The following is a 26,640-nucleotide window of genomic DNA, read 5'->3' as shown; positions in this document are numbered from 1 at the left end:
CCCGGACGGTCACCCATCCCAGTGCCGGCCACGCCCAACAGGGCTTAACGTCGGTGATCTGACGGGAACCGATGTAGGCATATGTGGATACTGTCTGCAAAATCTCTTGCAAGTTGAGTTGTAGTAACAGGGGGAGTAATAAATTAAGACGTCATGCCTGATACTGAAGTTTCACTGTATGAACAGCGAATATGTTGTAAGCGATAAACGTTTTTAAAGTTTCAAATTCTATGTAAAGTTTGTTTGAAGACGGTACGTGCTCTCATTCTCAAATACTGGATGACTATAGTCTAGGTAATTTGCGCGCCATGAGTTACGTCACTTCAAGACTTATACACAGTTAAATACTCGACTTATCGCGTTAAGCCTTTAACAGAAGATTATCCTTCTTTAGGAGCTGAATGTTACAGCAGTTTAAATTTGGTCAATAATGAAATGAAATAACGTGAATCAGGTTATTGTTGCCCCTTTAATCCATTAGGCAGCCAACTTGCAACTTCCACTTACCATTTTACCCTTTTAGTACTGTAGCCAATCTTGCGAAAAACGATGAATATTTTTGAAACAGCCTGTAGAATGTTTGGTAACGGCCTCGCCGCAGTGGACACAATGGTTCCCGTGAGATCACCGAAGTTAAGCGCTGTCTGGCGTGGCCGGCACTTTGATGACTGACCATCCAGCCGTCATGCGCTGTTGCCATTTTTCGGGATGTACTCAGCCTCGTGATGCCAACTGAGGAGCTACTCGACCGAATAGTAGCGGCTTTGGTCAAAGAAAACCATCATAACGACCGGGAGAGCGGTGTGCTGGCCACGTGCCCCTCCTACCCGCGTCCTCAACTGAGGATGAAGCGGCGGTCGATGGTCCCGATGGGCCACTTTTAGCCTGAAGACGGAGTGCTGTAGAATGCGTTGGGTGCAGGAGCTACATAGAGATGAAAATAGTAACACAAGACAGGAGGACTCTACAGCAACAAACTAATCCATGAAGGAATCATCCGAATTGGAGACGGAAATCGGTGGATATAATGTACATTTACAGAGAAACAAATGTTTGCAGTTTTTAAAAAAAATTGGATTATTTGTTGAAGATAAAGAGCTTCACGCATTGAGAGAGTCAACAACGCGTTGGTTCATCTCTGGCCCTTATGCAAACAATTATTTGGCTTGGCACCGATTGATAGATTTTTTGGATGTCCTCCTAAGGGATATCTTAGGAAACTTTGTCCAGATCGTCCAAATTCCGAGCTGGTTGGATGGCCCTGCCCACAATGCTCCAAACTTTCTGAACTGAGGTGAGATTTGGCGACCTTGCTGGCCACGGTAGGGTTCGGCAATCACGAAGACAACACCAGGAACTCTCGTAGTCTGCGGCCGGACATTAGTTAGCTGAAATGTAAGCCCAGGATGTTTTGCTATCAGATCCTAAGAGTAACAAGACGGAGCGTTGAAACACCGTCGACGTACCACTGTGCTGTGGAGACGCCGTGGATCACAACCATAGAGGCCCTGCTATGAAAAGAAAAAGCACCTCATATGAAACTTCCTGGCAGATTAAAACTGTGTGCCCAACCGTGACTCGAACTCGGGACCTTTGCCTTTCGCGGGCAAGTGCTCCACCATCTGAGCTACCGAAGCACGACTCACGCCCAGTACTCACAGCTTTACTTCTGCCATTATCTCGTCTCCTACCTTCCAAACTTTAACAGAAGCTCTCTTGCGAACCTTGCAGAACTAGCACTCCTGAAAGAAAGCGCACACTCCGCTGCACAGTGGAAATCTCATTCTCCAAAAAGCACCTCAGACTATCACTCCTGTTTGTTGGGCTGTATGGCAGGCGACAGTGAGATTAGTACCCTACCGCTGTCCAGGGCATCTCCAGACACCTCTTCGGCCTGGAATCTTATTGAGTGGAGCTGAATTGTCTTCAGTGGTAAGTCCTGCTTCTGAACACCAATGACAAGCCGAGACGTGTCTGGAGAAATCTTGGGCGCCTGTGGGACACTAACCTCGCTGTCGCCCGACAACCGCGAGTGATCGCATGGGTGCCACTACTCTTCACAGCAGGATCCCTTTGGTCGTCGTCTGCGGCGCCCTAACAGCACAGCGGTACGTCGACGATATTCGATCCCCATTTTGTTGTCCTTCATGGGAAGCCATCCCGGACGTACGTTCCAGGATAATGTCCACCTCCAAACAGTGAGTGCTCCTACTGCTTGGCTTCGTGCTTGCCAGACACTACCTTGGCCAATACGGTCGCCGGATTTCTCCACAATTGAGAACGTTTGTAGCATTATGGGCATGGGCCTTGAAGCAGCCAGGGATTTTGTCGATCTAACTTTCCAGCTGGGCAGAACTTGGCACAACACCCCGCAGGAGAACATCAAACAACTCTATCAATCAATTCGAAGTCGAATAAATGCTTTCATAAAGGGCAGAGGTGGACCAATGCGTTATTGACTTGCTCAATTTGTTAAGCTCTTTTTTTCTTTAGCAAATCGTCCAAAATTGTGAAGTGTAGGAAAATATCCGCTGCCAGTCACAATAGGAGGTTATTTATTTGTCACACTACCGGTTTCGGGCTTGCGCCCATCCTCAGGTGTTTATACATACATGTACATGTTTATACTGTTGGAGATCACTGTATGAATACAAAAAAATTATTTGCTCGTGACTACGCAGATACAAGTGGGACAATTGTAAATGGTAAGGCAGCATTTGAGGAAAATATATCTGTACTTACAAAAAGATGAAGCACCATTATTACAGTTACGCTGTGGCGACAGTTTTGCCACTTAAAAATGGTTCAAATGGCTCTGAACATCTGTGGTCATCAGCCCCTAGAACTTAGAACTACTTAAACCTAACTAACCTAAGGACATCACACACATCCATGCCCGAGGCAGGATTCGAACCTGCGACCGTAGCAGTCAGGCAGTTCCAGACTGAAACGCCTAGAACCGCACGGCCACACCGGCCGGCGTTTTGCTACTTAGTTGCACATTTATGATGTTCTCGTCCATATTTCAGTTTTGTCAAATATAGGTCCATATTTCACTATTACGAGGTGCACTCGTGAAATACACTACGTCTACTTACAAACACTACGTCTACATACAAACACTGCGTCTACATACAAACACTGCGTCTACATACAAACACTGCGTCTACATACAAACACTGCGTCTACATACAAACACTGCGTCTACATACAAACACTGCGTCTACATACAAACACTGCGTCTACATACAAACACTGCGTCTACATACAAACACTACGTCTACATACAAACACTACGCCTACATACAAAGTGTATGGCACGAGTGCACCTCACAATAGTGACATATGAAGGTATACTTGGCAAAACTGAAATATGGACGTGAAAATCACAATAAGTGTGTCACTAAATGGCAAAACTGTCACCACAGCGTAACTGTAATAATGGTGCTTCATCTTTATGTAAGTACAGATATATTTTCGTCAACTGCTGCCTTACCACTTACAACTGTCCCACTTGTATCTGTGTAGTCACCAGCAAGTAATTTTTTTGTATTTATACAGTGATCTCCAACAGTATAAACATATACATGGATGTATAAACACCTGAGGATGGGCGCAAGCTCGAAACCGGTCGTGTGACAAATAAATAACCTTTTATTGTGACTGGTAGCGGATATTTTTCTACACCCTACAAAGGAACAGTCACGGAGTTCGACAGCATTCACTACGGACAAAATTCATCAAAATTGCGATACGCATTTACAGACAACCGAATGATTACATCTACCATTTACGTCCCATTCGGGTAATTTTTTCGTGGTGCGTCTTTTTTTTCCGGGTTGACGGCAGGATAGATGGTCAAACCCCATCGCTAAATGCATGAAAGAGATACTGTCCGTGTGAGCGCGTGTGCGCTCGCGCGTCTTTGATGTACGATGCTGGCATAACGGCTGCAGCGAGTCAGTGACAAACTGGCGAAACCCTCAGGGTGTGTAGCGCCCGTGGCTGCAAGTGGTCCAGAGGGAGGGGTCACGCTGCGCAATAAAAAAGACGCCACAACAGCAGAGCACAGGGGGGAGCGGGCGGAGGTTTACGGCCGGCGTTACCCGCAGGGCGCACGCGCGTTTTGTCAGGCCGTGCCTCGGTTGACAAGGAGCAGTTCACACCTACCAAAAATGTGTACGCACCCATCCCTCCATGGAAGTTTATCAACTTCAACTGGCATCAGATTCTACTACGACAACAAATCTATAGACTGATCATTTTAACAATAAGAAAAACTTGACACAATGAATATGTAGTAACAATTGAAAATTTGGGCCAGACCGGAACTCTACGGTTTCAAGCGCCCAGATCTAACAACCTACGACTGTCATTGATATTTCTACCAGTTACGTAGGACCACTACTCGAGTCCGCACTATGTGACCGAGATGTACATACCAAGGCTGTGACACCTTACCTCGTAACTTTCCGAATGGAGTTCTCACACTCAAAACTTGACAGTCTAAACAGACCAGCTTCGTCATTTCATTTATTACGATCAAGACAATAACCGCCACCAGGTGTCTGAGATATGTAGTGTACTGTCAGAAAACACTACATACGTAAAATCAAAATATTTGTAGTTAATTGTATTATTTCTTCTGGACCACTGAAGATGCCCAATATGATAAGGTAAAACGTTAGTAGAAATAATAAAAATTCAGTTACAAAATACGTATAATTCTCATCTATTCTTATATGTAATCAGGAGGAATGTCACATAATTCGTGAGGTGACTGTACATGTGAAAATAAACTGAGAAACTAATGAACATGTGTCCGATTTTCGATCGTTGCAAAAGTGGGCTGAAGACGACACACATCCAAGAATGGATAAGAAAACAAGCGTGAATATTACGTACCGAAATGCTGTGTAGACGCTGTGAGGGACAGGAGTAATTGTGGGACAGACGACTGATCCATCCTGCAAGAGGTATGGGTGCTCTCCGACAGATGGTAGCACTGTAACGTCGCATTGTTTAATTGATGGTGTCCACTGTGTCCGTGAGTTTCGACATTGGAAATTTGAGGTAAGTTCTATGGGACCAAACTGCTAAGGTCATCGGTCCCTAGGCTCACACACTACTTAATTTAATGGTGTTTACGACAGGTGTTAAATATTAATATAATCGACGAGTGTGTCTCTTCTAGCTCGTGGGAAATTGTTGTTTGATGCAATACGTATCAGCTACAAGGCCGTAATCTGTTTATCAAATATACTGCTTTCGAGTGTTTGGTAGCCTTAGCGTAGTGAGCTCCAGTAAAGCTTATAATGAAACTTCCAGAATTGTGCTCGTTACGGTATTCACTGGACAATGGGGCGTAAGAGTTCACGTAATTTAATTGTGACTAAGACTGGAGTGCCCGCTGGCCTTGCTAGTAATTGTAAGTTTTTTTAAATATCTTAATAGCAGTCAATTCTGCTTAAGGTTATTGATAAGAGTTGCGCTGTTGGTTGCACCTTGCCTGTGTAGTTCATTCGTAGTGGGGCAAAGGCAGTATGCCGTTGTTATAAATGGTTCAAATTGCTCTGAGCACTATGGGACTTGACTTCTGAGGTCATCAGTCCCCTAGAACTTGGAAATACTTAAACCTAACTAACCTAAGGACATCACACACACCCATGCCCGAGGCAGGATTCGAACCTGCTACCGTAGCAGCAGCGCGGTTCCAGGCTGAAACGCCTAGAACCGCTCGGCCACACTGGCCGGCTATTAGTGAATTATTTAATATGTTATTTAATAGCTTTTGGTGATTGTTTACATTGCCCCTGCGAACCTGTTCTGTGCGCTTGTTAAATGTTACAGCTGGCTGGCTGGTGTTTTGGAGTAAGCGCTACCTTTCCACCTATGGGTACCGGGGCTGTGAAATCCTGGGTAGCGGGAGGTGGCTCCGGGTCGAAGCTCGAGAAGTGAGTCTTGTCCAACTGCCGACTGCCGCCTTCCGCCTTGGCTTCTCCAAGTTAAATTTTCGTTCTGCCTTCGAGGGACCTGGCGTCACTCCTTGCTAATTAATTCTGGCGCTAATTTACTTGGGTATTTATTATATTTATTATTTTTATTAAACCTTGTTTCAAGTGCAACATACACTTGTGAAAGGTTGTTGCTGTGCTACTCTGCTCTGTGGCAGTAAGACTTTGCGCTGACTAATTGTGTTACTGGGCCTTGGAGCCGAAGTTTGAAACCTTAGTAAGCCTTACTGATATTGATTGACTCTTGAGTGTGAAAGAAGTGCCTTTGTATGAACTTCATCCTGCTATTTATTGGGTGCATCTCTGGCAGGATGTTATTTAGGTAAATGTTTTTGAGAACATCAGTTCTCAGTGTCCGAAGACTAGTCAGAAGTATCGTGTGCCTTAATTTAAGCCAACGGGCGCATAACTGTCAGTGGTTTTAAAATTTTCTTATATATGAGGTAGACTGTTTCATAAAAAGACATTGGTAGCAGATTCACTAAATTCTTGTGACTTACTATTCTTATTACCTAACGTGATCAGGATAAAGATATTGTTCTTTTAAAGGAATTTGTTGATATGATTGTTAAATAAAACAAGTGATAACAAAAGTGGTCCTGACCTTCCTATTATTTCCCTATTCCGTAGTAGAAGACCGTTTCAGTTTCGTAACTCTACCCTTCATAGATTCTTAAATAAAGGTACATGAATTAAAACACACAATTTTCTGGAAATCCAGTTTAAAGTTCAACGTAACGTTTTTCTTATGTCACGTCTTCGGAAGTTCCCAGATTTGTACTCATGGGCCTCTTCCCCTTCAAGGCTTCTCTTCTGGTTTCTTGTTTTCTGCCTTCTTTCCCTAACGAAGTCTTCAACTGACTTTTAAGCTGCAGATAGGCGCTGTAAATGTTTTTCTCAAGGCGTCTTGAGTGAAATTTTCTATCTTAAAGCAGATTCTCTGGAATACCTTCATTTTGCCTACATTTCCATCAGAATATACCGACATGATCCTTCTGTATGGCGAAGCCTATGCCACTGGAAGAGCTGCTCGTCGCCTTTATCAAGATCGTTGTCCACAACGTCCGACTCGATCACACACCCTCCTCGCCATCGGCTTCGAGGAAAGAGGTACCTGGAGTACTTTCGGAGTCAGCAGGCGTGACTGTCGTGCTTCAAGGAGACACTGGACGGGGCCTTACTGCATAACGGCTTCTATTTCTTTGGTTATCAATGAGTGGAATTATAACAAGTGGTATACTGGGTCACTCTTAATAAATTGCTTGTAAAAGTGGTCGCCTTACCAACGTGTTTTTCAAATGGTTGTAGCACGTGAACGATACGTTTCTGGACCTGGATTCCAATTCAAAACATTATCTACTCGTAACTGTTGTTCTTTGGGACCCGCAGTGGTAAATATGTCTTCTAACGATACTATTATTACGAATATCAGCCAGCTACGCTGCTCTGTAAGTGGTTTTTATTTTACAGATCATTCACGATGAGTCCATTTCGGCATATTGCCATCATCAGGTGTTCTGTAAATACATAATAAGCTATGGTATTAACATAATGGTCTGAAAAGTTACAATACATCGTTACGAGGTTTTTACCTTACATGTATTACCGTTGCTGCCACAACAATGATGATGTCCCATCTACTTTTAGAATTATTAGTTTCTACTTAGATGGCTGCTGGCGATGTGTATTTGACTTTAGTTGGTTTTTATGTATGTTACTTTTCTCTTGACGGCTTGGATGACAGTGAATCAGCGATATTACATGTTTACATAGTTACCACTATAAATAAGTGATGTGTGGAAATTCGATTGATTAATTTTTTTATATGTTTGGCTTCAATTATGTATTTGTCTGGGATTTATTTTATCTACTCCGTCCTGTCTGCAAGTACTAGAAGTTTGCAGCGAGAACTTCCGAACACCGTGTATATCATGGCCTTCTAGATGTCTCTCGCGCTACCTTGCTTGTAAGTAATCCACGGAATCCTTGACCGAGCTGGTATTGGCGTGGCAGTAAGATCGCGCAACACAATTACACTACTGGCCATTAAACTTGCTACACCAAGAACAAATGCAGATGATAAACGGGTATTCATTGGACAGATATATTATACTAGAACTGACATGTGATTATATTTTCACGCTATTTGGGTGCATAGATCCTGAGAAATCAATGCCCAGAACAACCACCTCTGGCCGTAATGACGGCCTTGATACGTCTGGGCATTGAGTCAGAGCTTGGATGGCGTGTACGGGTACAGCTGCCCATGCAGCTTAAACAGGATACCACAGTTCACCAAGAGTACTGACTGGCATATTGTGACGAGCCAGTTGCTCGGTCACCATTGACCAGACGTTTTCAATTGGTGAGAGATCTGGAGAATGTGCTGGCCAGGGCAGCAGTCGAACATTTTCTGTATCCAGAAACGCCCATACAGGACCTGCAACTTGCGGTCGTGCATTATCCTGCTGAAATGTAGGGTTTTGCAGAGATCTAATGAAGGGTAGAGCCACTGGTCGTAACACATCTGAAATGTAACGTCCACTGTTCAAAGTGCCGGCAATGCGAACACCCCATACCATCCCGCCGGCTGATACGCCAGTATGGCGATGACGAATACACGCTTCCAATGTGTGTTCACCGCGATGTCGCCAAACACTGATGTGACGATCATGATGCTGTAAACAGAACCTGGATTCATCAGAAAAAATGACGTCGTCGAACTGTTCGTGCAGATGGTTGTTGTCTTGGAAACGTCCCCATCTGTTGACTCATGGATCGAGACGTGGCTGCACGATCCGTTACAGCCATGCGGGTAAGAGCAGCAATGTCGCGATACGATAAACTGCAATCGCGATAGGCTACAATCCGACCTTTATCAAACTCGGAAACGTGATGGTACGCATTTCACTTCTTTACACGAGGCATCACAACAACGTTTCACCAGGCAACGCCGGTCAACTGCTGTTTGTGTATGAGATTGTTCAGATGGCTCTGAGCACTATGGGACTTAAATGCTGAGGTCATCAGTCCCCTAGAACTTAGAACTACTTAAACCTAACTAACCTAAGGACAACACACATCCATGCCCGAGGCAGGATTCGAACCTGCGACCGTAGCAGTCACGCGGCTCCAGACTAGCGACTAGAACCGCACGGCCACTCCGGACGGCTTGTGTACGAGGAATCGGTTGGAAACTTTCCTCATGTCAGCTCGTTGTAGGTGTCCCCACCGGCGCCAACCTTGTGTGAATGCTCTGTTTAAAGCTAATCATTTGCGTATCACAGCATCTTCTTCCTGTCGGTTAAAGTTCGCGTCTGTAGCACGTCATCTTCGTGGTGTAGCAATTTTAATGGCCAGTAGTGTATTTTTCTGGGACTTCGGATGCGATTTCAACGCTGACACTTCGGGGACTTGAATTCTGTTAATAAATAAACTAAATCGAAAACTGACATTTTCGGTCAGTTTCATGAAAGTCTCCCTTTAAGAAGTGACAGATTGCCGTGTGCCGAGGTACACCGAAATAGTTAACCGGTGTAAGGAGGGATAAGGTGAAAGGGAAAACTGCGGAGGAAGAACGTTAGCGATTACTGAGTGAACATAGCCGGTACACATTTTAAGAAGCCGCCTGCCGCCCTGTCAGAAGACACGGCCGCCGGCCGCCGGGTGAGCCAGCCACGTGCGGTGCGCCGCGTAATCCGGACGAGTGGCTTCCCATCTCCCTGGGGGCTTCCCCGCGGGCCGCAGTATTGACAACACTCGCCCGCCCAACAGCTGGAAAGCAGACCGCCACACAACGGCGTGTGCGCACAGTTACCAGTACTTACCGTTCACCCGCTCCCTGTTATCTAAGGTGACCATCCGTGCCATTTTATTCGGGACAGTCCCGATTTTTGTGTGTCTGTCCCGAATTTTTTCAAATTCGTCCCGAAATTAACAATCATGACCCAATTTGTCCCGAATTAGACATTCATTTCACCTGTTTCGATATATTTTATAATTAGTTTTAGTTATGGTGGGAAATTGTTTGACAAGAGGGTACGACAAATTGTCGTAACCGTTATCAAACTGTTTCTACTGTGCAGACACGTGTTGACCGCAGCTCTAACAGCTAATGGGCAGTCAGAGACCACGGCAACTGGGAAAAAGTCGCACTCGAACGCATTGGTCGAAACGGTTCTAACCGTAACAGAAGAAGGAAGAAATCTGCATATTTTCTGATATGCCATTGAAGAGGCAGAGGAGGTTTTATGGCAAACATGCACACGAAATACAAAGTAACTCGAACAGACGAACAGTAATATACACTCCCGTTGACTTTGGCGTCGCCAACGCAGTGTGTGCTGGTCTCTAGAATACTACCATTTGTCATCTACGGTTTAAGCCCATTTCGTGAACGTGGTCACCAGAGATGGAACAGAAACCGAGATTGGTTAAGGTGGGGAAGAACGCCGGCGTGTCGCCTGCATAGGACCGATGTCGCACTCCGCGCTAGGTCCGTTGCGGAAGCCACCTATAACTTAAATCTGGATGGCTGACGAGGGATTCGAACCATCGTCTTGTCGAATACGAATCCAGGGTCTCGTCACCGCTTTTGCCAGTTCGATCTGTTATGTGAACTTTGTTCTCAGCTGAGCCTCGGGTGCCGACAACGAAATTGAGAAATTTTTGCATATTTGGCCAGTTTTTCTTGCGGCACGCTACCGTTTATCTGTCAAGATTCTAAAATATGCTGCATGTTGGTATTACGATGCATTGGAAAAAGAAACTTAAATATGCAAGATTGCATAAATTAAACTTTATTGCTGACAGCCTGTTTCGACTGTTTCTAACTGCCATCTTCTAGTCTTCAAAAATGTTTGTTATAAAACGTGTCCCATTGTGAGTTAGTACCTCCGGCCATGCTGGTGTTACGGTGGATAGAACACAGCACATTATACACAGGTTTGTAGACAATAAAACCATTTACAGTTAAAAAACAACTTGTGCATATGGGCATGTTCGCATACGTACCATTCGCAGAAGATTATTAATTCTCAAAACGCACGATATACATTAAGTACACATTTGTACATCTGCTTATGTTTGTATCGTGGACGCACCGTAGATGAAGTATACGGTGCAACTTCGTCTGAGGTGAATCCACGATATGTCTAATATTTCACTCAAACTGACGCATCAATGTGCATTTTACTGTATACTGTGTCTTTTAAGAACTAACAAATCTCGCTGAGTACTACGTACGCGAACGTGTCCACGTGCACAAGGTACTTTTTAACAGTAAATGGTTTTACCGTCGACAAATATGTGTATGATATGCTATATTTTACCCACCATAACGACAACATGGCATAAGGTATTAACTCATAATGGAAATTGTTTTATAACAAAAACAATTTTGAAGACTAAAAGAAAATGACAGTTACAAACTGTCGAAAATGGTGATCAACAGTGAAAACTTATTTAAGCGATGTTTGTTATTGAAAGTTTTTTTTCTCAAACAGAATATAGGTCGCTCTTTCTCAATTTTCATATCAGATAATTCCATCATATTCTGTTGAAGTTAATTATACCACAGAGAATTCTAAAATTTGTCCATTTACGAGTAAGGAATTCCCACACATTGACTGCTATTGACATGGGAGTTCAAATTGATTCCTTATTTCTAGATACCCAAAAGGGTTTTGGACACTGAACCACATAAGCGGCTTGTTGCGAAACTGCGTGCTTATGGAATACCGTCTCAATTAAGTGACCTGAATCGTCATATCCTCTCAGAGGTCACAGTTTGTAGTAACAGACGGAAAGTCATGCAATAAAACAGATGTTATTTCTGACGTTCCCTGAGGTAGTGTTATAGGCTCTCTGCTGTTCCTTACCCTCATAAACGATTTAGGAGACAATCTTAGCAGAGCCGTCTCGGGTAGTCTGCAGATGATGCTGCCGTTTACCGCCTAGTTAAGTCACGAGAGATAAAAACAAATTGTAAAACGATTTAGAAAAGATATCTGTATGGTTGACAGCTTTCAACTACGAAGCGCAAATGGCTGTAGCCGAAAACAATATCCGTGTACGGACCTTTGAAGAGGCGTTGCCACAGAGACTTTTACAAAATCGCGTTGTAGACACGCTAAGTAGCCGTACTTATACATCTGTAAGTTATGCATATTTCTTCGTATGACTGTTTCATAATTTCAAACACGAAAAATGTGAGGTCACCCACATGAATGCTAAAAGTAATCCGTTAAGCTTTGGTTTCACGATAAATCAGTCAAACGTAAAGCCCGTAAACTGAACTAAATACCTAGGAATTACAATTACGAACAATTTAAATTGGAAAGAACACACAGAAAATGTTGTGCGAAAAGCAAGCCAAGGACTACGTTTTATTGGCAGAACACTTAGAAGATTTAACAAATCCACTAATGGGACTGCCTACAGTACATTTGTCCTTCCTCTTTTTGGAGTACTGCTGCGCTGTCTCCGATCCTCACCAGATCGGATTAACGGAGTACATCCAGAAAACTCAACGAAGACAAGCACGTTTTGTACTATCGCGTGGGAGAGCGTGTCACGGCCATGATACAGGACTTAGGATGGACACCACTAAACCTAAAGCGTTTCTCGTTGCGACGGAGTCTTCTCAATCACCAATTTCTCCAGCGAATGCAAAAATATTTTTTTGACGTCGACCTAGGTAGGAAGAAACGATCGTCATAATAAAATAAGGGAAATGAGAGCTCGCACGGAAAGACATAAGTGTTCGTTTCTTCCGCTCGCCGTTCGAAAGTGGAATAATAGAGAATTATTATGAAGGTAGTTCGATGAACCCTCTGCCAGGTAGTTAAGTGTCATTTGCGGAGTATCCATGTAGATGTAGCCTATCATAACTGTTTGTACTGATATTTTATCACCATCGATTCATTCATTTCGGTAATTCATTTCATTATCGAGTGAAGTTTAACATCAATGTGTGTGGCATAGGTATTGCCAGACTTGAAAGAGACAGAGTACCAGAAAATGTCTCGGAACCAGTCAGAAATGGGATTATTAAGCTCTACAGAGCCGCTTCTGGTTCTGTCTCAAATACCAGTCTTTTTCAATGCTATCACGATAGGGAATAATACACTACTGGCCATTAACATTGCTACACCACGAAGATGACGTGCTACAGACGCGAAATTTAACCGACAGGAAGAAGATGCTATGATATACAAATGATTAGCTTTTCAGCGCATTCACACAAGGTTGGCGCCGGTGGAGACACCTACAACGTGCTGACATGAGAAAAGTTTCCCACCGATTTCTCATACACAAACAGCAGTTGAGCGGCGTTGCGTGGTGAAACGTCGTTGTGATGCCTCGTGTAAGGAGGAGAAATGCGTACCATCACGTTTCCGACTTTGATAAAGGTCGGATTGTATCCTATCGCGATTGCGGTTTATCGTATCGCGACATTGCTGCTCGCGTTGGACTAGAACCAATGACTGTTAGCAGAATATGGAATCTGTGTGTTCAGGAGGGTAATACGGAACGCCGTGCTGGATCCCAACGGCCTCGTATCACTATCAGTCGAGATAATAGGCATCTTATCCGCATGGCTGTAACGGATCGTGAAGCCACGTCTTGATCCCTGAGTCAACATATGGGGACGTTTGCAAGACAACAACCATCTGCACGAACAAGTCAACTGCGTTTGCAGCAGCATGGACTACGAGCTCGGAGACCGTGGCTGCGGTTATCCTTGACGCTGCATCACAGACAAGAGCGTATGCGATGGTGTACTCAACGATGATCCTGGGTGCACGAATGGCACAGCGTCATTTTTTCCGATGAATCCAGGCTCTGTTTACAGCATCATGATGGTCGCATCCGTGTTTGGCGACATCGCGGTGAACGCACATTGGAAGCGTGTATTCGTCATCGCCATACTGGCGTATCACCCGGCGTGATGGTATGGGGTGCCATTGGTTACACGCCTCGGTCACCTCTTGTTCGCATTGACGGCACTTTGAACAGTGGACGTTACATTTCAGGTGTGTTACGACCTGTGGCTCTACCCTTCATTCGACCCCTGCTAAACCCTACATTTCAGAAGGATAATGCACGACCGCATGTTGTAGGTCCTGTACGGTCCTTTCTGGATACAGAAAATGTTCGACTGCTGTCCTGGCCAGCACATTCTTCAGATCTCTCACCAACTGAAAACGTCTGGTCAATGGTGACCGAGCAACTGGCTCGTCACAATACGCCAGTCACTACTCTTGATGAACTGTGGTATCGTGTTGAAGCTGCATTGGCAGCTGTATCTGTACACGCTATCCAAGCTCTGTTTGACTTAATGCCCAGGCGTATCAAGGACAGAGGTGGTTGTTCTGGGCATTGATTTCTCAGGATCTATGCACCCAAATTGCGTGAAAATGTAATCACATGTCAGTTCTAGTATATTTGTCCAATGAATACCCGTTTATCATCTGCATTTCTTCTTGGTATAGCAATTTTAATGACCAGTGTGCATCTTTCACCAAATACAAGAACTATGACGGCACGGCCTTCTTTACTTTATCTGATTTCGTCGAGAGATTCGAGGACTGCACCAGTGGCGGATGCACTGTGTCGGAGCGACGACCTGCTAACGACCGAACCGCTCTGAATAAGAGGTGCAGCAAGCGAAAGGCGATAAGTAGGAAGAGGCCCGCCGTAACGGCATCCAATACTTTCTGCCTCGCTGGCTGCGTCCCCGCTGCCAAATCAGATACCTCCTTCGCCTACTTTCCACCCCCGTTCCGCAGTACTGGAGTCGGGCATTTGCAGCAAATAGTATCTGTACGAGCCTCACATTGCGAACAGTGCACAGGTCTGCTCTCTAACGTCGCTTGGTGTCTTGTCATCCATACGGCCGTGGCCGTTCCAATACTAGTTTATGTAAGATATTCGTAATTGATACCAATAGCTAAATAGCTATGACACTATCCATAGCGCAATAACATTAGGTTTCTTTATTAAAAGAAGTGTAATTCGAACCCACACGCAAGTTGACTGATTTGAAAGCAAGCCTGTTGCCATTTCTACACAGCCTCAGTTAGTAACTGGTTTCCTGTTCAGATGTATCTGCACCAACTCTAAATCCTCTCTTCTTGCGTTTGCCCTAAACTAGGAACTTGCGGGCCTGATCTCGATACATGTTATAGAAATAGATGTACGCATGTGTGCAGTTCCAGGCCATCTCCACAACCACTGGACCGATTTCAACCAAACTTGGTACACACAACCCTTACTGTCAAGCAACAATCGCTATGGATTAAGAACCAACCACCTGTCATAATTCAGGAGATGTGACATTATAAACAATGAGATGTGTGAAAAACTGCCGCATCATGCATAGAGTTTAAATTTATTACTTCTTCGTTGCTAACTCTGTTCGACTCAATTTAAGGAAGCCTTTTGACAGCTATCAACTGCGAAGCGCAAATGGCTGTAGCCGAAAACAATATCCGTGTACAGAGCTATGAAGAGGCGTTGCCACAGAGACTTTTTACAACGTCTCGTTGTAGACACGCGAAGTAGCTGTACTTCGACAGCTGTAAGTTACGCATATTTCTTCGTACGACTGCTTCATAATTTCAAAGATGTTTTCACGAATATATGGAAGTGATTAAGTTTATCCATTACGGATATTTTAGACCCCGCGACTGGTAATCGAACGTAAATAAATAAAACTGAAACCAGTCACTGTTTTAATACTTGTTTATTATTACACGAACCGGTCGCAGTAAGTACAAAACTAAATTTTGCATCCATATCGACAGATAAACAACACTCATGGCGATAAATAAAAAGAAGTTCCGTCTTCTTGTCACAGAGCCAGCACCCAGTATTATGCTAGAAATATATATCTAACTTCCGGAAAATCATCTGAAGATGAACATGAAAAGGTTCGAAAACCGGTTCATGGAATAATAAATAACTATTAAAAAAGTGAATTGTTGCAGTTTTATGTATTTACATATGGAAATGAATTTTTTCACTACTACACTAAAAACCACACATCATTGTTTGTTTCCATTTGTAATAGAAAATTCGCAGAATGAATACCCAGGACAATGCCATGTTTGTCAGTCTATAAAAAAATAAAATTCCTTTTTTGGGTGTTCTAACTGCTCCACAGGGACAGAAATTCATTCTACATGATTATCTTTGCCCCGAGTTTTGAAAACTGAAGGGGCATAGTGTACTACATCTTTCGAAGTAAGTTACTTTATTGTAGCCCCTGCGACCAACCCAAATCGACAGGCTTAAGCAATGCATTTGCTTAAGCCTGTCTCTTTCGGTTGGTCGCGGGATCCGGCCTCTCCGTGTAGACGACCTAACCACGCTCTTACGTTAGGGTATCATTCTCAGTAAGATTGGCTAATTTCTACATGGATAAACACACAAAAGGTTACTACGATTCTAGAGATCAAAAGAAGCTTCCTAGGACTGAAGGAGATTAAGCTATTTAAATATTGTTTTTACTTCTGGCAATACAACAAGAACGATTTTCTGATTTCCCTTACTTTATGTCCATGGTCACAAATTTTTTTGTCATCAAACTACAGGTTTCGGTCTATAATGACCATCTTCACATATGTTTTATAAAAACATGTCCTAATGTTCTATTTATATCATTTTTACCAAAAACTGCGTTCGTTGCTTTCCATTTCCCGTCGTGGTTATATCTAGTACAATCAATCAATACTCCGCAAGCAACTTATTGGTATGTGGCGGAGTCCATGTCTGGTAATCCTGTCTGATGCTCCAATCTCTGTTCGATTAACGAATGGCGCGTGGAGAATAATTGTCGGTAAACCTCTGCACTAGTTCTAATTCCGCGAATTTTCTCGTGTAGTCACTTCGCGAGGCGTATGTGGAAGGAACAAACTTGTTCCTCTCTTCCCGGAACGTATTCCCTCGAAACATCGAAATATCAATAGCGAACCTCTCAATGACGCACAACGCGTCTCTTTAAGCGCCTGCGACGAGTCTGTTACGCTGCTCTGTAACGCTCTCGCGCCGACGGAACGATTGCGTTACGAAACGCTTCGCTCTTCGTTGGATCTTCTCTCTCTCTCTCTCTCTCTCTCTCTGTCTCTGTCTCTGTCTCTGTCTCTGTCTCTCTGTGTGTGTGTGTGTGTGTGTGTGTGTGTGTGTGTGTGTGTGTGTGTGTTGTGTTTTACGATTTTGGAGGAACTTGTGGCACTGGCTAGTGGAGAAACAAGACACTATTTCAGAATATGGTTTTGGATTACTTTTGACAAAAAATTAAACTGATATCTAATGGTAAACTTTAATAAGTAAACTAGAGTACCTCCAGTGGTCACAGGTTCCTTTTTCTCTCGTAACACATCACATGTATACTGCCACATTTGTAAACAAATATGGCGTCTCGAATCAGCTGGGTGCAAGGTTCGTATAGCAGAAGAGAAGACATAATCGCAAAGTGCAAAGAATATACATCGTAACAACATTATTACAGAATAATCGTTTAAAGCATTTGGAGGTGTTTGTTTTTAGGTGTCGAACATGTGTGTGTGTACTTCAGGAGGTCTATAAATCCAATTTTGAAAAGTTAAAACAGCTAAACATTCGTACTCGTTTATACAATCAGGTGAAATGTTAAAATGGCTTAAACTTCATACTTGATAATAGCAATTAGGTGAAATGCTACAGACGTGAATTACAATCATCATATTGGCTACAGCAGTAAAATCACACACAGATGACACTCTTTGAAGAAAGAAAGAAAGAGAGAGAGAGAGAGAGAGAGAGGAAAGAGTAATTATATGAGAGCAAACATTTACATGGCAAGGAGTCTTAAGATTACATGTTGCATATATTAGCTGCCTAAAGGTTGGGGTAATACACTGTTTAATGCTATAAAATATGCAGATATACATTTGTGCCAGTAGTTGATGTACATACAGTTTTAGTCATTTCACTTAAGTTCGTCCTACATATTTTATGATAGATACGGTTTCCAGCAGTTTGTCACAGATAGTTCAGTTATGAATTCTTCTACCTATACACTATATGCTGCATATATTCAGGGTCAACTGTCAGTCCCTAAATTATCCATGAAACCTCTGCAGGTCATTTTGCAAATCGACACTGTCTCTTGGCGTTGCTACCTTCTTGTAGACACCACATCTTCTGCAAATAGTTTTACGGAACTTCTGACATTTTCCACTGGATCATTTACACTGAAGCGCCAAAGAAGCTGGCGCAAGCACGTGCATTCAAATACAGATATATGTAAACAGACAGAATACGGCGCTGCGGTTGACTAGCCTATACAAGACCACAAGTCTCTAGCGCAGTTCTTAGATCGGTTACTGCGGCTACAGCAGCAGGTTATCAAAATTGAAGTCAGTTTGGGCATGGCGTTATAGGAGGCGCACTAGCGATGGGACACAGCACCTCAGAGATAGGGATGAACTGGGGATTTTCACGAACGACCATTTCACGAGTGTACTGTCAATATCAGAAAAGTGGTAAAACATCAAATGTCCGACATCGCTGCATCCGGAAAAAGATCGGGTAAGAACGGGACCAACAACAACTGAAGAGAATCGTTCAACGTGAACGAATGTAAATAAATAAAACTGAAACCAGTCACTGTTTTAATAGTTGTCGAACCCTTCCCCCAAATTGCTGCAGATTTCAATGCTGGGCCTTCGCCGAAGTCTCAGCGTGCGAACCATTCAACAAAGCATCATCGATAAGGGCTTTTGGAGCCGAAGGCCCACTCGTGTACCCTTTATGACCACACAACACAAAGCTTTACGCCTAGCATGGGCCCGTCAACACCGGCATTGGATTGTTGATGAGTTGAAACATGTTGCCTGGTCGGACGAGTCTCGTTTCAAATTGTATCGAGCGGATGGACGTGCACGGGTGTGGGGGACAACCTCATCAATCCATGGACCCTGCATGTCAGCAGGGGACTGTTCAAGCTGGTGTGTGGGGCGTGTGGAGTTGGGAGTAGTATGGGACCCCTGATACGTCTAGATACGACTTTGACAGGTGACAAGTACGTAAGCATCCAGTTTGATCACCTGCGTCTCTTCACGTCCATTGCGCATTCCGACGGACTTGGGAAATTCCAGCAGGACAATACGACACCCCAATGTCCAGAATTGCTACAGAGTCGAGAATAACTACGAAAACCTACTAGATCCACCAGTCCGATTGGTTGCCTCACCTAGGCTGTACGTCAGTTGAAATGCACGCCTGTCAAATTCGACCACTGTCCACGCAGAGACGCGATACGATGTCGCACTGACGTTAGTCCAGGCGGCCGAATGACGCAAGGGATTGTTGTTGTGTGTAGCGTCATAAATCGAACGGGCTTCATCGATATTTCATCGGCGATCGACAGGTGCCGGGTAAGGTCATTTCTGGGCAACGACTTGTAGCGGCGAGTAGCGGGCACTTTGTAGTGTTGCGAGAACGTGACACGGACCGCCGCATGCATATTTCACGACGCCGCTGGAACCAACACCGGTGCGCTACAGAGCAACTGGACACCTACTTAACAGACCTCTGTCACTGCTGCTCCTGAAACAGTTCTCCAGCCACCGGAGAATTTCATAAACAAGCCTGGTCACCCCGCAAGCGCAACGAACTACCTTTCCATTATTAATAATTTCTGTGCGCTGTCCTTTCTATACTTTTCACGAAATCTTTTTCTAAGTAACTGCAATTAACTTTACATTTCCACAAGTAGTTTCGAACGGAACTTATTTTCAGAGGATACCTGTGCATAACAAAATCACGATGTCTGGCAAAGACCCACGTTACCTGAAATTACATATTATTGTGACACGGTAGCTCTACAGAACATCCTCCGACGCAACGGATTCCTGACAGTTCCCAATTCAGTTTAATTATCAAGATAAGATAGCTAGGAGGATGCCCTTTTCTTCTAACAATACGAATTTTTAAAATTTTATGTGGGTGCCAGGGTTCCGTTCCTCAATTAGTAAAAACGGATACTTTATACGATTACTCTGCTGTCCGCTCGTCTATCTGTCTACCTACCTAATCGACTGTTAAAAACCCTTTTTCTCAGGAACGGGTAGAGGTATCACGTTGAAACGTATATCACACTCTAAAGTCTACGCTCCCTTGGCTGTGTAAGTAACAAACTTTTACGCCAATGCAATCAAAAGATACGGCTATTTATGTCACATTTTTTTACACTCGCAAATTTGCTCATCAAAACAGGTAGTGTGCTTCCTGTTGACCTAGAATCGTGAAATTTGGCAAGTAGTAAGGATTCACAGTAAAAGTAAGGGGAAAAAAAATCCGAAAATTGTTCATTTGTAATTTTATCACACAAAAACAATATTTCTTTTTTCACTTGTAATTCGACGTCAAACTTGAAATTAAAACATTCTCGAAAGCTTGGAATCCCTGGGACCGATATCTTATCTGTATCAATGCCAATAATTGGCCAAAACCATCGAAATTCTCGATCCCCGGAATGGGTGAACTGTCTACATACACCAAAGAGCCAAAGAAACTGGTACACCTGCCTAATATTGTGTAGGGCCCCCGCGAGCACGCAACACGACGTGGCTTGGACTCTAATACTGTCTGAAGTAATGCTCGAGGGAACTGACACCGTGAACCTTGCACGGCTGTCCACGAATCCGTAAGAGTATGAGGGGGTGGAGATCTCTTCTGAACAGTAGGTTGCAAGGTATCCAAGATATGCTCAATAATGTTCATGTCCGTGGAGTTTTGTGGCCATCGCAAGTGTTTGAACTCAGAAGGCTGTTCCTGGAGCCACTCTGTAGCAATTCTGGACGTGTGGGGTGTCGCATTGTCCTGCCGGAGTTGCCAAGTCCGTCGGAATGCACAATGGACATGAAGAGAGACAGGTGATCAAACAGGATACTTAAGTACGTTTCACCTGTCAGAGTCGTATCTAGACGTATCAGGGGTCGCATACCACTCCAACGACAGCCGCCCCACACCATTACAGAGCCTCCACCAGCGTGAACACTCCCCTGCTCACATGCAGGATCCATGGATTCATGAGGTTGTCTCCATACCCGTACAGGTCCATCCGCTCGAGATACAAATTGAAACGAGCCTCGTACGACCAGGCAACATGTTGCAAGTCATTAACAGTCCAACGTCGATGTTGACAGGCCCAGGCGAGGCGTAAAGCTTTGTGTCGTGCACTCATCAAGGATACACGATGTTTCGTTGAATGGTTCGCACACTTGTTGATGGCCCAGCATTGAAACCTGCAGCAATTTGCGGAACGGTGCACTTCTGTCACGTTGATCGATTCTCATCAACCGTCGTTGGTCCCGTTCTTGCAGAATTTTTTCCGGCCGCAGCGATGTCGGAAGTTTGATGTTTTACCGTATTCCTAATATTCAAGATACACTTGTGGATGGTAGCACGGGAAAATCCCCACTTCATCGCTACCTCGGAGATCATGTGTCCCATTGCTCGTGCGCCGACTGTAACACCACATTCAAACTCACTGAAATCTTGATAACCTGTCATTGTAACAGCAGTAACCGATCTAACAACTGCACCACACACTTATTTTCTTATATAGCCGTTGCCGACCGCTTCGCCAAGTTCTGCCTGTTTACGTTTCTACGTATCTGAATACGCATTTCTATACCAGTTTCTTTGGCACTTTAGTGTAACAGTCTGAAGATTCTGGCGCGAGCTTCCAGCCATTTGGATAATGTTGTTAAGGAAGCAGTTCTAATTAAATTAGCAACTGACCTAAATAGGGATGGGGGGTGTTTGCTTAAATTCTGCGTGGAATGCTGCTCTTCTCAAAAAACAGAGGGCCAGAGTTAATACTAACAGCCTTTCTTAATTATATTCACTCGATAGTGAATATAATTACGAAAGGCTGTTAGTATTAATGAGGCTGGTTTTCGTAAGGTGCGAGTAGCATGGGGTCTTGCAAAAAATAAGATGGTATGGTTCGGAGAGTAAGCTATTTCCAACACACCTAACACAAACATCAAAAAAGTAAAGTAATTACGTATATTATGCAAGGAGATGCTGGAAATCCCTCCCTTCGTTGTTGAAGCATTTCTAACACATGCTTAGGAAATTGATAATTAAAGCCTGCAGTTCCCTCAGAGAAATGGCAGCAATTTTTTACGAATGTTAGCTTCATCTAAAGTGTATGGATTTGATTTGCACACTGTCTCCTTTAACGCCCCCCAGGAATAAAATTAGCAGAGGGTTAGTGGTAACTATCTTGAAACACGCCACGGATTTCCGGTAATGAGAACTGGCTGTATGTGTCGTCGCAGAGTTCTGCTGAAGGGCCACGAAAACACGTCCTCTCTCAGGCCGCGAAATGTTTTCCACATGTGTGTCACTGTTAACGTTTCCTGAACAGCGTATTATTCTCTCAAGGCTAACAGCGCTTATCGAATACGACACTCCTATTTTTTGATCAATCAGGGGTGCCTTGTGTATTAGGTTAGGCTTTCCAGAACTGCAACAACGCGTATTTTGTGCATTAACATATACACTTAGGTAGAACCATGATTCTTTCGTCAAGAAAGTTAGGTGTGAATCAATTTCTCTGTCAGGCATCCATCTCAAAATCCATTCACAAAACTATAATCTTTTTGCAGCGTCAATCAGTTTAAGTTCTCGCACTACAGTTATTTTATAGGGCTTTAAACTTCAGTAACTTTGTAGTCGTTTCAACAGAGCCATATATTCCCATTTGTTGAGAAACACATCGAACTGATTTTCTAGGAGACCATTCCAGTGCATGCCCAATGTTATCCAGAGTTTTTCTGTGAATACTGTACGTGGTTGTCTATGTTCCCTGTGAAGAACACTTCCCGCCTCGGGAAATTTATTTACGAACGAATTAATGGATCTCCAGTTAGGAACTTTTACATCAGGAAATTATTCTTAAAATAATCGCCTTACAGCACGTGCTGATTCTGTATGGACGTGTGTATCGTATATGAATACGCTTTGCCGAACACAATACATGTATTCGGCCATTCCACTTTAAACCACTAAACTTGCTACCTGTGCAAGATTTATACAGAAAGGCCTCCCAGACTAATGGGAAATAATTTAATTCCCGGCAGCGTCGCTGCGTAGCGCAGTTGCGTTTATGACTGACTGGTCACTGTGTGGTGACCATCTGATAAAAGACTTGCAAGAACCAGGAAAAATAACTGTGGAACATCACGATACTGTCACCATTACCATATCCTACTAGATATTGTTACCCATCACCAACGCACAGTATCACATTACCGTATCACATCACATCTTCTCATCTCTGTCATTGTGTACATCGTGTCACAATCGAACTCAAAACATAGTAAATTAATATTGAAATGTTCTCACTTATTAACGAATAAAAGTTTCCCGTTAATTTTGGCTCCAGTGACTTCACTTACTGAATTCTACATCATTGTGGAATGTGACTAAGAACATTAACTCACCCCCACCTTTGATTTTTTTAAACCACGTATAAAACAGCTTCAAACGCCTGACAACTTTACAAATGAGTTATTACGTTAAATATCTGACGCTAAGCACGTAAAATCTTGGTGAAGACGCAAAACCCTAATTGTGTTTGTTTTGTTGCTTTCGGACTATTCAGTCACAGACTAATTAAAAATTCAAAGTTTAATAATCTGGACTGTCATTTCTTCACACTTTCTTCTATTCTGTAATAATTTTAGTAACACTCCCTAGAAGAAAGCTTGTAGATACTCAAAAAGAAAAGCTGATGTTCTACGCATCTCAGTGTTTATGACGTCGTACTCATGAACTGTGTGTCTTCTATGATATATTTTTGATTCTAACTGCGAAACTATATCTGAATACTTTCTGCACAGTGTGCCGCGAATATCGTTAGTGGTAAAGAAGTAATAAATTCAAACGCGATGCCTGATGCTAAAGTGTTCCTGTATGACCAGCGAAAACGACGAACTTTATTCCTTTCGTTGTTTTGTTGTGAGCGTCAGCGAGAAAAGGTTTCGAAATGGTTATAAATTACGTGTGAAGTTTGTCGGCAGTCGGTAAGTGCTTTCATTCTCCAATAATAGATGAATATATTCTGGGTTATTTGCGCTCCGTAAATTACACAGACTCAAGAGTTATACACCGTTTCTAACTGTAGTACCTGATCCACTGTGTCAAACCTTTAATATCAGATTATACCTCTTAAATAGTGCCGGCCGAAGTGGCCGTGCGGTTAAAGGCGCTGCAGTCTGGAACCGCAAGACCGCTACGGCGCAGGTTCGAAACCTGCCTCGGGCATGGATGTTTGTGCTGTCCTTAGGTTAGTTAGGTTTAACTAGTTCTAAGTTCTAGGGGACTAATGACCTCAGCAGTTGAGTCCCATAGTGCTCAGAGCCATTTGAACCATTTGAACCATTTTTCTTAAATACACTCCTGGAAATTGAAATAAGAACACCGTGAATTCATTGTCCCAGGAAGGGGAAACTTTATTGACACATTCCTGGGGTCAGATACATCACATGATCACACTGACAGAACCACAGGCACATAGACACAGGCAACAGAGCATGCACAATGTCGGCACTAGTACAGTGTATATCCACCTTTCGCAGCAATGCAGGCTGCTATTCTCCCATGGAGACGATCGTAGAGATGCTGGATGTAGTCCTGTGGAACGGCTTGCCATGCTATTTCCACCTGGCGCCTCAGTTGGACCAGCGTTCGTGCTGGACGTGCAGACCGCGTGAGACGACGCTTCATCCAGTCCCAAACATGCTCAATGGGGGACAGATCCGGAGATCTAGCTGGCCAGCGTAGTTGACTTACACCTTCTAGAGCACGTTGGGTGGCACGGAATACATGCGGACGTGCATTGTCCTGTTGGAACAGCAAGTTCCCTTGCCGGTCTAGGAATGGTAGAACGATGGGTTCGATGACGGTTTGGATGTACCGTGCACTATTCAGTGTCCCCTCGACGATCACCAGTGGTGTACGGCCAGTGTAGGAGATCGCTCCCCACACCATGATGCCGGGTGTTGGCCCTGTGTGCCTCGGTCGTATGCAGTCCTGATTGTGGCGCTCACCTGCACGGCGCCAAACACGCATACGACCATCATTGGCACCAAGGCAGAAGCGACTCTCATCGCTGAAGACGACACGTCTCCATTCGTCCCTCCATTCACGCCTGTCGCGACACCACTGGAGGCGGGCTGCACGATGTTGGGGCGTGAGCGGAAGACGGCCTAACGGTGTGCGGGACCGTAGCCCAGCTTCATGGAGACGGTTGCGAATGGTCCTCGCCGATACCCCAGGAGCAACAGTGTCCCTAATTTGCTGGGAAGTGGCGGTGCGGTCCCCTACGGCACTGCGTAGGATCCTACGGTCTTGGCGTGCATCCGTGCGTCGCTGCGGTCCGGTCCCAGGTCGACGGGCACGTGCACCTTCCGCCGACCACTGGCGACAACATCGATGTACTGTGGAGACCTCACGCCCCACGTGTTGAGCAATTCGGCGGTACGTCCACCCGGCCTCCCGCATGCCCACTATACGCCCTCGCTCAAAGTCCGTCAACTGCACATACGGTTCACGTCCACGGTGTCGCGGCACGCTACCAGTGTTAAAGACTGCGATGGAGCTCCGTATGCCACGGCAAACTGGCTGACACTGACGGCGGCGGTGCACAAATGCTGCGCAGCTAGCGCCATTCGACGGTCAACACCGCGGTTCCTGGTGTGTCCGCTGTGCCGTGCGTGTGATCATTGCTTGTACAGCCCTCTCGCAGTATCCGGAGCAAGTATGGTGGGTCTGACACACCGGTGTCAATGTGTTCTTTTTTCCATTTCCAGGAGTGTAGTACGCCTAGATTCAGACAGCAGCTTAAATTTTTAAATTCGGTCGATAATTATATCAAACACTGAAAATCGAGTTTTTGGAATCCGTTAGACAGACATGCGTTTCTCAACGGCTGTGTCGCAACATATTGCTGTGCCGCGAATACATGTCTGCTGGCGTCGCGAGATTTTATGTTTTTTCTTAACGGAAATAACTTTCTTTTACGGTTCATATATTCTGATTCGACAATCTTACGTAATATATTTGAAAAATCTGTATCTCATATTCACTCTCGATTGTAAAAGAATGAATTGCACGTACTTTGCGTGTGCGTGTGTCAACCGTGACTTATTGAACTGACAGTTTGGTAATTTTCACACCTGTCAACACTTGCTTTCTTTGGAATTCACATTATCATATTCTTTTTGAAGTCTGAAGGTATTTCGGCCTTATAGATCTTGCTCACCGTATGGAAGAGTTTTGTCATGGATGGCTCTCCGAGCGCTAACAGTAGTTGTAAAGGAATGTTGTCTACCCCCGGGGCCTTGTTTAGACTTAGACCTTAGCATGTGACAAATTTCAACTTCGATACGTCTACGCGTATGGGTCTTCACAGACGGACGGGCAATAGGATAAAAATGACCAAAATTATATAAACAAATTAACAATTTCCGGATTTTTCCTTTAGTTGTACTGGGAAACCTTGCTTCTTCCCAAATTTCGTAATTCTGGGTGAACTAGAGGTACCATATAGGTTCTGATG

General features: G+C 44.1%; 1 protein-coding gene across 2 annotated transcripts in view; it reads right to left on the bottom strand.

Moving 5' to 3' along the window:
* The window catches only part of LOC124605630 (lysophosphatidylcholine acyltransferase), a 691,248-nt gene that overhangs the window by 566,530 nt on the left and 98,078 nt on the right, over positions 1-26,640 (bottom strand). The window lies entirely within an intron of this gene.

Source organism: Schistocerca americana, chromosome 3 (genome assembly GCF_021461395.2).
Source record: "Schistocerca americana isolate TAMUIC-IGC-003095 chromosome 3, iqSchAmer2.1, whole genome shotgun sequence".
Classification (NCBI taxonomy): domain Eukaryota; kingdom Metazoa; phylum Arthropoda; class Insecta; order Orthoptera; family Acrididae; genus Schistocerca; species Schistocerca americana.
This window is presented reverse-complemented; position numbering and strand designations above follow the sequence as displayed.